Genomic DNA, 12212 nt, shown 5'->3' with positions numbered 1-12212 from the left:
GCTGAAATATCCTAAAAATCTTCCATCAGGATGCAGCTCCCAGTGACAGCAGTGAAGAAATCTCTGCAGATTTCCCTGGGAGCTGCACAGATCCCAAAAGGACTTTTTATATCCTGTTGTCTTCTCTGATGAGAAGAAAGACTTTTCCAAGTGCCACCTTTCCATGGATTGCTGTGTTGGCATTGTTCTTCCAGAAAGGCCCAGCTTTGCAAAACTGGGATCAAATAATTTCCTGCTGCTGTCCCTCTATTTTCCACTGCAAGATCCTAAACCTCTCTATGCAAGTCTGCCACATCAGGATCCAGAAATATTTGTGATTTTTATAATGGGTGTGAGAGCCATTATTATGGGTCTGTATGCAAGCAAAGAATGAATCAACATTTGAAGGTATTTTGCTGTGGTTCTAGATCTAACAGCAGCCGTGGCAAATTCACATTTGTCTGTTAAAAAAGAAAAAAAAACACATAGGAAAAATGAAAAAAACCCCAGCACTTGATGGATTAAATAGTGCATTGACTGCCTAGAGCATTGGAGGTCTGGATGGGATAAAAATGCACATCTGGCACACAGCAAATATTGAAATCAGAGGAATTACATGAAATGTAGAATTTGCCCCCCTCAGTCCCCACTTTTCACTGTCACATTCTGATTCCAAGGCAAAGCAGTGATCAGTCATGTACAGGATGGGGAAATGTGGAGCCTGTGTCAGCCAACACAGGTGCCTGAGCTCCTGCAAGCTCTTGAGCTCTTGCAGAAGAGCTGATGAACAGGAGTGGCTGCAGGGAGAAACCTCCAAGGGTTCAAATCAAGCAGGAGTGTCAGTCAAGGAGCCTGACAATGCCTGGAAATCAGCTCTGAATTCTCCAGGAAGAGCGTGAGGGGAAAATGATGCCATTTGTTTGCAATTCTATTACAAGGAATCAACAGATCCATTGCAAAATGCTCCTAATGGAAATGTGCACGATGGGTGTGCACAACCAGAGGCTGTGAGGAGAGAGGGGATCTGGGCCTGGATTTGCTGCTGAAATTTGGAAGTGCTTTGGCCAAGCTCAGATGGATCTGATGTATCCATAAAGTCAAGTCCTGGGAGAGCATGGCAGTGAAAGATGTCAGTTTTTGGTGCTGAAAAGGAGGTTTTGGTGAAGAAGGAGTTGTTATGGAGTGGTTAAGTGTTTGGTAAGAACAACATAAGTGGTTTTGTTAAGAAGGAATTGTCATGGAGTGGTTAAGTGTTTGGTAAAAACAGCAAATGTGGTTTTGGTAAAGAAGAGCTGTTATGGCGTGGTTATTAAGTGTTTGGTAAAACAGCAAATGTGGACTCAAGACATAAATTCTGAATGGACTAAAAATCACCTGGAAACTGAGACAGGTCTCCTACCAGACATAATTCCTCTGTTTCCCTTTCCTGCTGAGAAATCCAGCTTTCAGCACTGTTTGATTTTTGTTTTGTTGGGTTTTGTTGAGTTCTTTTTGGGGCTGGAGGGAGGAATTCCCATGGAAATTGGATAGAAATCAGCTGTTCATTGTCTTTTCTGCTGTAAGAATGAGGGACTTTTTGCAAGGAATGAGTCACCTCTGGAATGATCTGGGCCTGGATTTGCTGCTGAAATTTGGAAGTACTTTGGTCAAGCTCAGATGGATCTGACATATCCATTAAGTCAAGTCCTGGGAGAGCATGGAAGTGAAAAATGTCAGTTTTTGGTGCTGAAAAGGAGGTTTTGGTGAAGGAGGAGCTGTTATGGAGTGGTTAAATGTTTGGTAAAACAGCAAATGTGGACAAAAGATATAAAGTCTTGGCTGGATTAAAGATCACCTGGAATGGATTAAAAATCACTAAAGATCACTAAAGAATGGATTAAAAATCACCTGGAAACTGAGACAGGTCTCCTACCAGACATTATTCCTCTGTTTCCCTTTCCTGCTGAGAAATCCAGCTTTTAGCTCTGTTTGATTGTTGTTGTTGGGTTTTGGTGAGTTCTTTTTGGGGCTGGAGGGAGGAATTCCCATGGAAATTGGATGGAGATCAACTGTTCATTGTCTTTTTTGCTGTAAGAATGAGGAACTTTTGCAGGGAATGAGTCACCTCTGGAATGAAAAAAATTAATTTTTAATTATTATTTTTTCCAGTCATGCCAAGGAAAAGCAGAACCTAAATCCTTCTCCCAGTCAGAAAAAAGCAATTAGGCTAGCATAGGAAAATAGGTGATATGGGATGACCTGTTGGGGATCTGAATAAAACTTCTGAGCCAGGTGACCTCAAGGATTACCTGGGATTTGTGGGTTTTTTTGGGAATTTTTCTGTGGACAAGGAACAAGCTGGTTCTGAGGGTTACTGGTGGTCTGTTCTCTGCTTCTTCTGGAGTCTCACCTATTGAGGGAGAGATGGGAACTGCTCAGAACTTTCTGCAGTATAATGTCAGTCCTCCTGGGAGGTTACAAGCCTTTCCCTGAGAGTGGAAAGGTTGAGTGAGGCTGGAAGCAGCAGTGTGATAGCCCAGAATTCCCACTGTGCAGTCCATTTGTCCCCACAAACTGTGTGTCAGAAATACCAGATTCCACCCGTGGAACAGAATGCCAGGTCTGGAATGCTGGAGTTCTCTACCATCACACATCTGCTCATGCTGGTTTCACATCCAGAAGGATCCATTGCTTTCTCCCTTAAAGGACTTTTGACCAGCAGAACAGCAAATTCTTGAAGGACTGGCCCAGAGCATCTGTATTTTTTCTTTCCTCCCCCATGCAAATATGGGTATTGTGGCATGAAATGTAGCCTGGGGTGGTGGGAATACTCTGCTGCCTTGGCACTGAGAAGCTCCATTGAAGAAGGGCAGGAGACTGGGTTCCCTGACCCTTTTTTCTCTCCCTAGGATGATGCCTAAAAGATCAGGACTAATTTGTGTCAGGGCAGAATTTCTACTAATTATATTTTTTTAAATGTAGATTTTTTTTTTTCTCTTTCCTCTTTATTAGATTTTTTCTCTTTTTTCTTCTCCCACTACTTTCTGCTTCTTCCATTTCCTCTTTTCCCTAATGCTTCTCTAAAGCAAAATATGAGGAACTTATGGTAAAACACAGCTTTTATTGTCTACACTGAATTTCATGCTATTCCAGGTGACTTTTTTTTTTTTTTTGTCTAGACTGAGAGAGGTTAAATAAGAGGTAGAGTTGTCTTTCATCTTCACACAGGTGCTTGAAGTGCTGCCTTGTCAAGGTCACTTTTAGGACCAGTCCAGCCCCCTGTGTATCCAAAAAGTGGGCAGGACCCTGAGGAAGAGTGTGAAAATGGACCAGCTCCATTTGCCCAGCTTCCAGTAAGGTGTTGTAAGGAAGAGTTCTGAGGGAATTTTTAAAAAAAGTCTTTGGGATTTGCCTCAATTTTTCATGAGAGGCAGCTGAGGTGTCTGAGCATCCTTTGGAGCATGGAGGTGGCTGCTGTCTCCTGAGAAGATGGAACTGCTCTCTCCCTTTCTTCTCTCCATGCTTTAGGATGGATGATGCTTTTATGAGCCCCAGGAACATAAAAGAGACCTGCTGGCCCAGAGAGAAGGAAAGCAGGGGGGAAAGAGTGACTTTAGGGCTGTTTGGAGGGAAACTGGGAAGGCAGGAGTGTGCTTTTAATTAATTGTTTCCATCACTCATGTTTCTGAGCACCTGCACAACAGAGGAACTGAACTGGATTCGCTGTTGGGTCTTTTCAAGATTGAAAAGCCCTTGACTATTTCATGGCTTTATATGAAGGGTAAACACTACACTGAGCTACTTGACAGCAGGACCTGGCTGTTGCTATCACCTCTTGTCCTCCTTCTACTTTGAATTTACATTTTTATTTAAAGCTATTTTCTCTCCTCCCAGTAGATGCAAAACCTGGAGTTATCTCCAAGGTTATCCCTGGCTGTCTCTTCCCAAGGTCTGTAGCACAGGCAATTTGGGGAAAGTCAAGCAGCAGGGAGAATGTGAAGGGAGCTCAGAGCAGGCAACAAACAGATTTCAGTGGGAGGAGAGTCCAATAACCATGAGATGGAGCTTTGCCTTTGGAACAAATAAAGAAGGCTCCCTCTTCAGTCAGAAATAGCAAACCCACATCAGCCCTGGGAGAAAGGGACAGCCCAGGCTGTGGTTGATGCTCCAGGTATGAGGAGGACACAAGGAAAAGGAAGAGCTGCAGATAACTTCTCTCCTATCAGCACTTGAGGGAAATTCATTGCTGGTGTCTCTGCTTGGATCTAGACTTGGAGGGGTGAAGTCTGTCCTATCACAGACCTGCTGTAAGCCAGAGCTCCCCCCAGTCTAAGTGACATGGCAGGTGAATCATCTCTTTCAAACCCTTGCTTTTATTCATGGGGATTGAAGCCTCCTTTTGGAAACATCAAATCCCACAGTGGAATTCTGGGTGGTGTACACGGGAGAAATCATCTTTCCTGTCACTGCTGAATTCCTCAGAACGGGGTGGGGAAAAAAAAGAGGCTCCCAGGAGCAGTTCAACTTTTGTGGAGGCTTGATAAAACCATCCTTGCTTCTTGTTGGTTTTCATTTTCTTTTAATGCTCTGTAATAAAGGGAAAGGATTTCCAGGGGCTGTTTCTGGCTAAGGTTCTGTTGGGGATGGCTTTGTGTTCTTTGTGCTTTTCCCCCCTCTCCTCTGGTGTGGCTCTTGCCTTCAAGCCTCCTTCTTTTTTAATTTTTTTTCCCCCTAAGAAGAGATTTTTTTTTTTCCTCCTGCAGAGATAAACGTGATGACTATTTCATGAGCATGGAAAAGCTCAGAAACACTTGCAAAGGCCCAGCTCTTGTTTGATTTGTCCTTTGGACAAACAGGGGACAGTTCATAACTATCCATGGAAGAGAGATTTGTTTGATTCCATCAGCAGCATTGCAGGGAGCTATGGTGGATTTGGGCTTTATTTGTCTTTTTGTTTTGGTTTTTTTTAAAGTGGAAATATATAAGGGAGAATTATTGATTTCATTCTCCCAGAACTGTTACATTAAACATCTCTTCCACAGGTGTAACTCTTTTCTGATTCACTTGACGCCCTCTCATCTTTAAGGGAAATTATTTCCCTCCACCATAGTGTAAATTGCACATCAGACTGTTTTGAGGCAGTCTCAGGCTGGCTAGTTCAGAGACAGCACTGCAAAAAGGAGGAAAATTGGGTTTTATTGGGGGACAACTTCCTTTCCCTCCCAAGCTGGCCTTTTTGGATCATAATGGAATTTCTGACGCGTGTGGTTTGACAGGCCTGGGCAAATGTGATATCCCAACAGGATCCACGGCAGCTTTTCTGTGTTATTTACTCTTATTTACTTATTTATTCAATTTCTGAAGTGGAAGTGGCTCTTACTCAATAGAAAAACCCACACTGTGCTGTGTGATAGGGGAGGATTTGTTCCTGTTGGGCGTAGAAAGGAGCCCCAGTGCACAACAACATCCCAGTCACTCGTGTGCTGCATGAGACACTGCCAGAAATACTTCTCCATCTCCCTCTTTCCAGTTATTTTCCCTTTGTGTGAGGCTGGAATAACCCTGGGAAGAGGGTTTACCCTGGATCTGACTCACACCTTGCTCTTGGGAGATGACACAAGAAGATTTTTTTGGTTTTTTTTTTTGTTTCACTTGGATAACACAGCTGAGATCCACAGCCAAGGCTTGGCCACCAGGAGGTGGGAAGGGCAGAGAAGGGTGACAGAGAATAGGAGGTGACTTGTCCATACCTTGCCAGTGGAGGTTCAAGGCTAAGAGAGCAGTAAAATGGGCACATGTTTGTTATAAATGTGGATTTCACGGGAAAACATCCCTCTGCCCATTTCCACCACGTGGTTTCCTTCAAGGGGAAAGCAGGAAAAATCCTAAAACTGATCTGTCATGTCCTTAGGTCTCTTTCTGCCCAGTCTGGGTTCAGCTAAAAAAAAGTGTCTAGTTGGTAGCCTGGTTTTGGGGTCTCCTTTTTTCACTTCCCAGTGCTGACAACACAAGTGTCCATGAAGACTTGGAAAATCCATCAATTCTGGAATAAGTGCTGAAAAGTAGTTGTAGGCAGGGTTCAGATTTCAGCCCCTGGGCACAAACCTGTTAAAAGCTTGAAAATTAAATACTTCAGGGGGATAAGGAACTTACAGCTTGTAGGTAAATGCAGCTTCTAAATAATAATTTATGTCTGTGCTTTTAGTCCTGTGTATTTCATCCTTTTGGTTGTTTCCTCTCCCTCTGCACATCAGTGTCTTACTGGGGATGGAATGAAACCTGAGCTCAAAGGCAGACAGAAAACTGGAGGCAGAATATTACTCACCCCTGTTTTACAACTGGCTGAATTTGGGAATTCATCTGTGTGACTGTAGGACACCAAATATCTCCTCTGAGTGCCTGGATCTCCATTTCTCACCAGCTGACAAAAATCAAGCAAAACCTGTATTTTCCACCTGGGAGGGCAGAAGGTTTCCAATAAAGTCCGTGGTGTAGGGAAATGAGGGATGCAGAATCTTCCAGGGCTGGGTGCAGGATCCAGCTAACAACACACTGGACAAGCTGTTCTGATTTTGGGGTTTTCTCTGTGCCATTGCCACCAAATTTCTCAGAATCCCTGGTAAATCCCTTGACCTGGTGTTTAGGTTGATCTTTTTAGAAAGTGAGGCAGTTCTGATAACATGCATGTGACAAAGGGGGAGCCTTGAGCTCTCCAGGATGCAGCAGAAAATCCAGACTGAAGGCATGGCTTTCTAACATCGACTCACATCATTTTGGGGTTTTATTTGCTTGGTTTTGCCTGGGGTTTGGGGTTTTTTTCCCTCATGAATGTGCTGGTCTAACCTTGCAGAAGTAACCTCAACCTTGTAGCCATGCATGTACCCTGAGAAATGCTGGAGTGATTATGCATGAACATTAATTAATCCCCAGCATGTTGGGTGTCAGGGTATTGGGGGACAGTTGTTCTCTTCCTCTGCTTGCCTTCTGCATGAAACTGTAGAAAAAACCCACAGCACTTAGAATTTTGTGTATTTCTTTTTTGCCTGTTCCCAGGAATTCCTATTTAGATGGAGGTTTTCTCAGTCAGGAACCACTTCCAGCAGCGTGCAGTGCCTGGCACAAAGGGCCCCTGCTCTTGGTGGTGACCTCCAAACGTTGCCACAATAATCATAATAGTCTGTGGCTTTTGGCACATCACCTATTAATCACAGCAGCTGTCAGGCAAGGCATTAGATGGGAATAGCTCCCTGCAAGAAAAAACAAATACAACAACACCCTGTGGCTTGTGGAGCTCCAATCCACTCTCTGGAGGGTGCCAGGGAAGGAAGGAAGGGCTAAGCTGTGACATTTCACTCTGATTTGTTAACCTTGGCTGCTGCTCAGCTGCTCACTGCTCAGCCCAGGGGGTCCCCAGGGACATCCAGCATTTGAAATATTTACAGTGAGCACAAGCTGCAGGGAAGGTGCACAGGGGCACCAGGGACACAGCTTGCCATGGGGAAGAGGCATTCCTGGCATGGTTTGTGTGCTGCTCCCGTGTTTAAGGCAGGTGGTGGATTTTTCTCCACTGAATTTTGTTTTGTGCAAAGAATTCTTTTTTGCTTCAGGTCCGTGGGGTGATCCCTGCTGGAAAGAGCAGGGAGCTTTATCAGGCACTTCCCTCAATCCCATGAAATTTGGTGGTCTGATGCCACAGACCACTTGTTTCTGTGCTCAGAAAAGCAGGTAAATGTGTTCAAAATTCACCCTCCAGAGGAATTCCCTGAAAATTGCTCCCCATGTTTATGCTTGAAAAATTCCCTGGTGCTAGACTGGTCCATTGGAACATCTGCAGAGAGCAAACCCAAACAAATGAGATTACTGTCAATTTGTGCTTATTTGAATTACTGGGTAAGTCCTAGTCATGGATCAGGGCTAAACATGTACAAATAATTGATTTTAGGTTCAGTGGCTCAAAGCAAAAACACATGGAAAATCTTCTGGTTGACCTAAACTACTCTTTTTCTCAGTTTTCTGTCAAAATGAAGGCATTTAAAAAGCAGCAAGAGAATGCAATACTTTAACACAGAGCATCGTTAATTGTTTGAAGCTTCATGAAATATTTTCCTCCTCACTTTGATACTTTCTAACGTTTGTCATTAAAAAAAAATCTACTAAAAATTCCTTCAAAATAAAACATCAGCATCTTCAATGCTGCAGTTTTACAAAGAAACTTCTCAAACTTTTCCAAGCTATTAAGGAATATTTTGCTGTGGGTAATGCTTCCCCTCTGTTGATTGATGACAAGTCACCACCTCTGTCCAGTTTTAACTCAGAGCCCAGTGAGAGATGCTGTTTAAAAGGAGTGAGCAGGAAGATTTTTAACTGAGGACTCTGACACTTCCTGCTTGAGGAATTTTTATTTTTATTTTTTTGCAGAGTCCAAGGGCATTTTGGAGTTTTGATCAGTTGGGTTAATTCTGCACTGTGAAATCTTGGGGGAATTGGGGTGAACTTGGACTGGAAGTTGATTTGAACCCTCTAACCAAGACCTGCTGTTCTGGAGTTGAACCAGAGCTGAATTTCAACCTTTTCTTCTTGGCCTCCTTAGAAATGACACCATTACAAATCCATGGAAGATGTGGCCTCTCACAGGCTCCAGGCAGGAAAGAGCAAAGTGTGCTTGGACCAGACCAGTGGGAATAACCCAAACCAGGATCCCCTGTGTGCAGTGCTGAGGACTGAGCTGATCACCTCCTCCAGGTGCCACCTCCATGAGCACAGTGTGTCCCTGTGCCCTCCACCCCAGCAGCTCCCTCTGGACCTTTTCCACCTGGTTTGTTCCCTACGGCCAGCACTGTCACCTGCAGGGTTTTGGGGCAGCTTTGCAAACCACCAAGGGCTAAACTTGCTGTCTGAGGAGGCTGTGGAGCTGCTTGGGTTGAGGTTTTCCAGGAGGAGAAGTGGGAATGAGGATGGTGGCAGAGGTGAGTGTGCCTGGAGCATCCCTGGCACCCCATTCCTGCCACGAGGGAGGCATCAGGGCACTTTGGCTCCAGCTCAGGAAGCCCCATGGAGCAAACATGAAACAAATCATGGAACAAATCATGGAACAAAATTTCCCTGTTTCCTACCTCTGGGAATGCCTGGCCCCACCCATCCCAGTGCAGGTACTCTGGGTAGGGAGTGCAGACCCCAGCAGAGTTTATTGGTAAATGCTGCCACTGATTAAAACAGGCTTGAGCTGCTGTAGGAACAAGAGGTTGCCATGGAAACACTCTCTTGATGTGTCCAGGTTTTGAAACCACTTTTCCCTCCTCTCCCACCCTCAAGGCTTCTTTTCTGCTGTTATTTTGTTGGAGATTTGCTCTCCTGGGGTGAGGTGGTGCAGGTGGGCTCTGGGGACCTGGAAGGTACCAAGAGGAGCTGCTCATCCCAGGGAGGGCTGTGAGACCCTCTCTGCTCGTGGGGTCTGGATGGACCCTGGAGGGGTCACAGTCTTGTGGGAGCAGGGGAGGACATCCCAGGGAACCCCTCCTGCCATCAGAGCTGGGGTGCCCTGAGCCTCTGAAGGGCTCTGCCCCTCTGGGGTGCTCATCTCAGAGGTGACTCTGCTCCATCCCCTCACCCCTCTTGGGAATGGTGGCAGGGATGGGATGCCACCTTTGGAGCAATGGGAAATCAGCCAGTGCCATGAGGAGTAGTTCTGAGAGGCAGAAGAGAACTCCCTCCTCCTTGCCCTCCCCTGCCTGGGCTCCCCACCCTGGGAGAGGAGCTTTCCTTCCTCTCAGGTGGGTGAGAAGCAGCCCCTCCCCTGGGCTGGTGTCATTATGCAGCTATGCTGAAGGGCCATTGAGGGCCCCTGCAAAGCTCTGAGGGGAATTTTCCTCATGGATCATTCAGCTCTCCTTTCAGATGTGAAATTTTTTATTTTTACCAACCTCCCGCTTTGTTTTTTGCGTTTTCTTCTAAAACACAGAAGCATCTGCATAAGCATAGGCTCCTCCCTGCATGTTGCTGCTTTTGTTCCTTCCCTGGGAACTCCCCTGGCTCTTTCCAAGTCCATCCTAAGCTTCTCAAATCCTGCATGAAACTCCTCTCTGCAGGAGCTGTTGAGGATATTGTACTATAATGTTATATAATATTTTGCTATATTGTATGAAGGAGTTATTTCAGTGTTTTTATGCATCCAGAGCAGGCCTGGGGAACTCCAAACCTGGGGTGGCTTTTCTGTCGTGTTCTAAAAGTTCCAAAGCTTTTCCTCTACAGCTCCCTGGAGGATGGGGCCAGGTGAGGGTCAGGCTCTGCTCCCAGGGAATAAGGGACAGGACAAGAGGAAACAACCTCAAGTTGTGCCAGAGGAGGTTTAGATTGGATATTTGGGAAAATTTCTTCACTGAAGGGGTTGTTGAGCCCTGGGAAGTGCTGGAATTTCCATTCCTGGATGGATTTAAAATCCATGTGGGTGTGGCACTTGGGGACATGGGTCAGTGGTGGCCTGGGCAGTGCTGGGGGAGCAGTTGGACTCGATGCTCTTGGAGGGCTTTTCCAACCTAAATGATTGCAGGGGTTCTGAAATCCAAAGTAACCTCCCATGGGCTTGCTAAAATGTGAAAAAATCTTTTTTTTTTTCCAGTATTGCATCATTGTCCTGACTTCCACAGCAGGAAGAAAGCTAATGCCACTGCAGTCCCTATTTGTGGTTTATTTTATGTATTTATGGTAAAACCCTCAAGTAACACAGTCCCAGCCTTAGTGACCTGCCAGGCCTCCCCTGGGCTTCATGGAATCACAGAATGGTTTGGAAGGGACTTTAAACACTGTCAAGTTCCAATCCCTTGCCATGGGCAAAGACAGCTCCCCCAGAAACTTCCACAGGCCCTGCTGGGCCATTTCTACACCCAGGTGTGTGCCTACCTTGGATCTGAGCTGCTCTCCAAAGGTGCCTTCTCCCTCTCACTGCCTGATGCAGCAGCAGTGACTCATTTCCTAAACTTCCTTAAATTTATGGGATGTGAATCCAGGTCTGAGCACTCTCTGTGATTTCAGAGGAGGTTATTTGGAAATTTCTGTGTCATTTATCTGTATATTTCCCCAAACTTGGTCTGCACTGACTTACTTTAAATGACAAAATGGGCATTTTTGGACAAAGATCTCCTAATGCTTTGCTTGCCCAGCAAGACCTGATGATGAGTGGGGAACACTCAGCAGCCAAAACTGGAGAAGAAACCTCCAAAAAGCCCAGCCCTCTTGCTCCAAGCTTGTAGGAACTTCTGTACATCCCCATGTTGTGTGTTATTGCTCAGATTTTCAAATTTCAAGCCCTCCCTCAAAGCTTGGACAGTTCCTCACTTTCATGGCATCTTAAAAGGGAGCAGGGAGGCCCTGGAGTCCTTCTGCAGGAACGTCTCAATCAAAGGTGCCATGAAAGGGCTTTAATTTCAAAAGCTGTGAATTACACCTGGATCAGGAAGGACGTGGTGATGGTGGAATTGCTGAGCTCAGGAGGTTAAAGAATGAAGGGGAATTCACAGGTCACATCTGTGACACACCGAGCCAGGATGAGAGAGCCTCCATCCTCAGAGCAGCTATCAAAGGCATTTCCCTGCTCCCCTGCTTTTGGGAGATTTTTAATTACTCTGATGTTGAGAATCACTTGATGTTAAGAGTCACTTATGGCCAAAGAAGTCGATTCCTAAATTCGAGGATGGTTTTTTTTTTGCTCCCAGAAATAATGGCTGAGCAGCAAACCAACCCCAGAGAGGCAAGGAGGATGCAGTGAGCTCAGAGCTGCTCTGAAGCCAGATCAAATATCAGCTCACATAGCAGCCCCTGCCTCCACCTGCACCAACATGATGACAGGAGAATTGCTTTGAAACCCTCCAAAAAAAAGCATCCAAGGCAGTGCTCTCCTGGGAAAGCCTCTCCTTTCCAGGCCTTCTATTCCCTGCAGCTCTAATGCCAGAGGTGGCAGGTGGTGAACCTGTGGTGTGGGGAGGGCCAGGGGAACTGGAGAAGGGGAATTAGGCAGGTGTTCAGCAAGGCAAGCAGCAGCCATTCAGCACTGGAATTCCTGGCTCCACCTCCCAGCCACCTGGAGGAACCTGGGCTCTGGTGTCACAGCAGAAAATTGGGAAAATACCGGAACAACGAGGGGCTGGGGCCACACAGGTGAAATGCCCTGCAGGAGTTGGGTGGGAGGGGTGTGTTGTACTTGTGGGGTGCCCTGTGGCAGGAAGGAATGATGAATCTGACTCCATGTTCTCAGAAGGGCA

General features: G+C 45.8%; 1 protein-coding gene across 1 annotated transcript in view; it reads left to right on the top strand.

Moving 5' to 3' along the window:
• The window catches only part of PLXNA4 (plexin A4), a 474394-nt gene that overhangs the window by 93181 nt on the left and 369001 nt on the right, over nt 1-12212 (top strand). The gene's annotated exons all lie outside the window — the stretch shown is intronic.

Source organism: Haemorhous mexicanus, chromosome 5, assembly GCF_027477595.1.
Source record: "Haemorhous mexicanus isolate bHaeMex1 chromosome 5, bHaeMex1.pri, whole genome shotgun sequence".
Taxonomy (NCBI): Eukaryota; Metazoa; Chordata; class Aves; order Passeriformes; family Fringillidae; genus Haemorhous; species Haemorhous mexicanus.
This window is presented reverse-complemented; position numbering and strand designations above follow the sequence as displayed.